The following is a 6,388-nucleotide window of genomic DNA, read 5'->3' as shown; positions in this document are numbered from 1 at the left end:
CACGAAGGGATTATAGGGTTCCACAATGGGGTATCTGTGTAATTTTCTAAAAGGGCACAAAGGGTTTAAATCATTGTTTCTTTGTAGTTGGAGGCAAGGGAGAGCGGGAGGAATGAAAATCTAAAATCTACAGTGAAGTAGTTTTGTTGTTGTTGTTGTTGTTGTTGTTGTTGTTGTTTTTAACTCTGCAGGTGAGGTCAACTGTAGAACCAAGATAAGTTTTAGAATATGTGGTTTCAAGAGCGAAAGACAGGGGAAAGGGCACTTTAAACGTTATTGAGTTAAAAATAATTGCATGTATGGAAAATATTGGAATTTTAAAAAAATACTCTATTGCTTTTGTAATGTTGATTTAATTTATCCTGCATTATTACATCACAGCCTGATTTTTTTAAAAGCAAATGTTAGTCCAGAACATTGTGACAGTGATTACTCAGGAAGGAAGAAAAGGGTTTTGTTGGGAAGGGGCACACTGGTACCCTTTGATAATATTTTATTTCTTGACCTGGATGGCGATGATCCATATACTTGCTTCATAATTATTTCTTAAACTGAATATATATATATATATATATATATATATATATATATATATACGTATATGTATAATACACTATTCTCAGTGTATGTTCTTTGAGCGGATTTTTTTTTATTTAGCATAAAATGTGTATGATTTACCATTTTAACCATTTTTAAGTTCACTAGAAGTAGGTATATTCACATTGTTGTGCAACCATCACAACTGTCCATCACCAGAACTTTTTCAACATCCCAAACTGAAACTCTGCACCCATAAAACAACAATTCCTCCACTCTTCTCCCCCATTCCCTTTTAACCAATATTTCATTTTCTGTGTCCGTGATACCTTATACCACAGACAAGTGGAACCACACAATATTTATCCTCTTGTGTCTGGATTATTTCACTTAATATGTCTTTGACGTTCATCTCTGTTGTGGTTTCCTTCCTTTTCAATGCTGAATGATACCCCATTGTATGTATATGCCACATTGTGTTTATCCATTCATTTGGCAATGGGCACATGGATAGTTTCCTCAATGTATATTTTACAGTTTTTAAAACTGGCTTAGGGAGCAAGTGGCTGGCTCAGTCAATGGAGTATGCAACTCTTGACCTTGGGGTTGTGAGTTCGAAACCCACATTGGCTGTGGAAATTACTTAAAAATATAAATAAATACTGGGGTGCCTGAGTGGCTCAGTCGGTTAAGCATCTGACTTTGGCTCAGATCCTGATCTCACAGCTCTTGAGTTTGAGTTTCGCGTCCAGGCTGTTAAGCCTGCTTTGGATTCTGTGTCTCCATCTCTCTCTGCCCCTCCCCACTCATGCTCTGCCTCTCTCTTTCTCTCAAAAGTAAGTGAACATTAAAATATAAATAAATAAATAAATAAATAAATAAATAAATAAATAAATGGCTCAACTTCCCATAGCAGGACAATATTAAAGGAGTAAAGAGGGGTGCCTGGGTGGCTCGGTCGGTTAAGCATCTGACTTCAGCTCAGGTCATGATCTCATGGTTTGTGGGTTTGTGAGTTCGAGCCCCACGTCTGGCTCTGTGCTGACAGCTCAGAGCCTGGAGCCTGCCTCAGATTTTGTGCCCCTCTCTCCCTCTGCCCCTCCCCCACTTGCACTCTGTCTTTTTCTCAAAAATAAACATAAAAAAAATTTTTTTTAGGGGCACTTGGGTGGCTCAGTCTGTTGAGTGTCTGACTTCGGCTCAGGTCATGATCTCACAGTTTGTGGGTTTGAGCCCCGCGTCGGGCTCTGTGCTGACAGCTCAGAGCCTGGAGCCTGCTTGGGATTCTGTGTCTCCCTCTCTCTGCCCCTCCCCCGCTCATGCTGTGTGTCTCTCTCTGTCTCAGAAATAAACATTTAAAAAAAAAATTTTTTTAAATAAAGGCATAAAGAAGCTTTAAAGGAAAAATTTGTGCTCTGAAATTAATGAATGTCAGCACAAAAGCATAATTAGAAGGTAAAAGCCTTTTTACAACAGCATATGTCACTGAATCCAACCATGACCAGCTCTTGACCTGTTTACAGTAAGGATTGGCTTTGCCTTGCAAAATTTTGAAGAAAGACCCCTTTGGGGTGTGGCGGGGAGTACATTTACCCAAATTTGAGAGCTAAAACCCCAATAATAACATCATAACAAATAAGTCTTTGCCATTGAGCAATATTCCACCACTTTCTCATCTATTAAAGAAGAAATAAAAGTGTATATAAAAAGAATTATGTTGATAGGGCTTTATATTCTTTGCTAACTTAGACTTTTAGTTGGAAGGCCAGAATTCCTGAGTTCTAACTTCTCTTTCTACATTTTCCACATTACAGTTGCAGGCAAACCAAAAGCATTTATTCTGACTTATCACACCTTAGCCGGACTTACTTTCTTCACATACATTGTATGAATTTTCGGAAATTAAGTCTTGCTTTCAGGTGCTTTAGTTACTGTGAATGTTGCCTTAGTGGCATGTAGTAGTATGGAGAAAGGCTTGTGATATAATGTAAGAAAAAATGCAGAATATTAAATTTTATGTACACTAGCATCATAACCTTGTAAAAACATGAATATTTTAAAATAAGTATGGAAGGGTCACCTGGGTGACTCAGTCGGTTAAGTGTCTGACTTCAGCCCAGGTCATGATCTCATGGTTAGGTTCATGAGTTGAAGCTCTGCATCGGACTCACTGCTGTCAGTGCAGAGCCTGCTGGGGATCCTCTGTCCCCCTCTCTCACTGCACCCCCCGAACTGCTCACACTGTCTCTCTCAAAAATAAATAAACATTGAAAATATAAAGTATGGAAATATAACAGGAGAATGTGTACCTTCTCTTCCACCTGATTTTTCTAAAAGTTTTATGTGAAATATTTGAGATTTGCCATGTATTTGAAAACAATAATGCCATAATATCAAAGAGAATAATTGTAGGGCTAACCTCAGTCAGTTGAGCATCTGACTCTTGATTTTGGATCCTATGCCCCTCTCCCCAGCTAACACTCTCTCTCTCTCTCTCTAAAATAAAGCTTAAAAAAAAGAGTATACTTAATTCATTTTTTCAATAAAATGCATCTGCATTAAGGAAGAAAATATACCAAGTCTGGTAAAATTATGGATGCTTCTTTTTCCTTTTCTCTATTTTCCAAATGTTCTGTTATGTAGTTATTACTTTTCATAATAGCATTATTTTTATTTATTTTTGTTTTTTCAATGTCTATTTTTGAGAGAGAGAGAGAGAGAGAGACAGAGCATGAGTGGGGGAAGGGCAGAAAGAGAGAGATACACAGAATCTGAAGCAGGCTCCAGACTCTGAGCTGCCAGCACAGAGCCCGATATGGGGCTCGAACTCACAAACCCATGAGATCATGACCTGAGCTGAAGTTGGATGCTTAACCAACTGAGCCACCTAGGCACCCCGCATAATAACATTATTTTTAAAAATTAAAGTAGGGGCGCCTGGGTGGCTCAGTCGGTTAAGCGTCTGACTTCGGCTCAGGTCACGATCTCGCAGTCCCTGAGTTCGAGCCCCGCGTCGGGCTCTGTGCTGACAGCTCAGAGCCTGGAGCCTGTTTCAGATTCTGTGTCTCCCTCTCTCTCTGACCTTCCCCCGTTCATGCTCTGTCTCTCTCTGTCTCAAAAATAAATAAATGTTTAAAAAAAATAAAAAAATTAAAATTAAAGTAATAAAAAATTGAATCTGCACCATCCTTTGAAATTCATTTTACAGTATATTGTACCTACAGTCAATGTGGGAAGTTGTAAGGAGATAGGAGGTTCCTATGTGTGGTAGGTTAATGTTTTAACTATTGCTGTAATCACAGTTGCTAATATTTATTGAGCATTTACTATGTGCCAGGAACTGTACCAAGTATTTATCTTGGTGTTCATTGTAAGTCTTAAGGTAGATATTAAGCCCATTCTACAGATGAGGAATTTGAGGCCTGAAGACATTAAGAGACTTGCTTATAATTAAAAGCCACCAAATTTATAGCAGGGACTGAAATAGCTTCCAGGTTGGCTGGATAGAAAGAATATCTAACCCTATCAAAGTGTGATGTACATTTCTAAAATTTTAGTACATCTCTGAAAAACATTCAAGTTATATCATAACCACCACGAAGATGGTATCTGGTTAACAGAGGCAGATCCATACTGCAAAGCTAATGAAGATTCACAGCCCTTCAATGCACAGTCCATCTAAGGCCCTGGAGGGGCCCTAGAAATGGCCTTTTGAAAGAGCTAGATATTTTTTCAATATTTTGTAAAATTTGTTAAAGCAATATATTTTTGTCTTTTATTCCTTAATGAGGAAGGGCTCCCCAAACCCAGGAGTACCCAGGTTAACAGTCATTTGGGAATCTGACTCAGAAGTGTTGTAACTTCAGAGGTATTTTGAAAGATTCTAGTCATATTTTATAACAATATGGAGAAATGTTGGCAGTATAGCTCAAGTGCAAAAAGCAGAGTAACAAATTATATGTACACATTATTATTGCATATAAAATATGAATTCAAGGACTATCAGAGAACTTGAAAAATGAAAGCAAAAAATCCTTTTATTCATTTGTTCATTCGCAAATATTTATTAGGCACTTTTTTTTAAAGTTTATTTTGAGAGATGGGGGGAGCAGGAGAGAGAGAATCCCAAGCAGTCTCCACGCTGTCAGCACAGAACCTGATGTGGTGCTCAGTCTCATGAACTGTCAGATCACGACCTGAGCCAAAACTGACAGTCAGATGCTTAACCAACTGAGCCACCCAGGTGCCCCCAATTAGGCACTTTTGAGGTACCAGGAATTATGCTTTTTGTTATTTGGGTGTTGTTTGCTTTGTTTCATTTCATTTTGCTTTGTTTAAATGTTTATTTATTTATTTTGAGACAGCACGAAAGAGCAAGCCAGAGGCCGGGGGGGGGGGGGGGGGGGGGGGGGGGGAAGGGGGGAGAGGTGGGCAGAGAGTGACGGAGAGAGAGAGAAAGAATCCCAAGCAGGCTCCACAGTGTCAGCATGGAGCCTAATGTGGAACTCCATCTCACATATGGTGAGATCAAGACCTGAGCCAAAATCAAGAGTCGGACACTTAACCCATTGAACCACCCAGGCACCCCTCATTCTGTTTTTTTTAAGTTTATTTATTTATATATTTAACTAATATCTGCACCCAATGTGGGGCTCGAACTCATGATCCCCAAGATGAAGGGCCACATGCTCCTCTGACTGAGCCAGCCAGGTGCCCCTTGTTTTGTGTTTTCAATCCATTTCTCTTATTAACACAGTTTTGCATCTTGGTTAAATATATTTGCAAGCCTGTCTTAATTGTCAAATGGAAACCACTTTTTACATACCTTTAATCTTACATTTTGTGTGCTATGACAACTTTAAGAGATACAGAAATATTTAAGTCTCTGGACCTCAGTTTTTTCCTGTCTAAATTATGGAGAATGGGTAAAGAGGCCTCCAAATTTCTTCCCACTCTAACATGTCATGATCATAACTCTGCACTTTCTTCCCAGATTATCCCTTTATTTCATTATAATAAAACTATACAACAGCAGGAAATTTAGCTGATAAAAGTTAAGTTTTCAACTGTAACAATTGATTATAACTTTACAGAAATTATAATCAGAAACAATATTATGTCATTTTATATAAATGGAAATTGGCTCTCTGATGATAATTCCAGTTTCAAAATGGGGCAAATCACTGGTAACATCCACTGTTTTATTTCAGCAGGGAAAGAATTTTATTCATGTATATTTCCTTTAGATCTTAATATTTTTGCCTAGAGACACTAACTTCAAAAAACTTTCAAAGGAATTGAACAGAGGTATGGGTAAATTAGGTTAGTCTTTTAATAACTGGAATATGACAACTTTTCCAAATATGAAAGTTTTCAAAAATGACATTTTGCTTTTATGAAGAGTATTATGAGAAAAGTTTGAGGGAGAAGCTATAGCAGAGTGGTATAAGTTTTGTAGTCAGAAATGAGATAGGATCCCTATTCTGAAACTGCTTAGATTAGTGACCTTGTTTGGGCAAATTATTTAACCTCTTTAAACCTTAGTTTACTCAGCTGAAAAATGGAAGTAATATTAATGCCTAACTCACAAAATGTAGTGAACTTTAAGTAAGATAATATAAACAAAGTTGTTGAGTGTAATGTTTATAATATTAGTAAGTGGTACTAAATATTAAATGTTACTGATACTAAATTATTAAATATTCGATATATAAAGGTAAACTCTCAGATATATTTCATTAAAGAAACTGAGTTTCAGAGAAATCAATTAGCAAGTTAACCAAGAATAGAGTGTTTTCCCCAATTTTTGAAAGGATAGGCAAATAGCCCTGTTGGCTCTCTGAGCAACACC

Source organism: Panthera tigris, chromosome E1, assembly GCF_018350195.1.
Source record: "Panthera tigris isolate Pti1 chromosome E1, P.tigris_Pti1_mat1.1, whole genome shotgun sequence".
Lineage (NCBI taxonomy): Eukaryota > Metazoa > Chordata > Mammalia > Carnivora > Felidae > Panthera > Panthera tigris.
Note: the sequence above shows the minus strand (reverse complement) of the source record.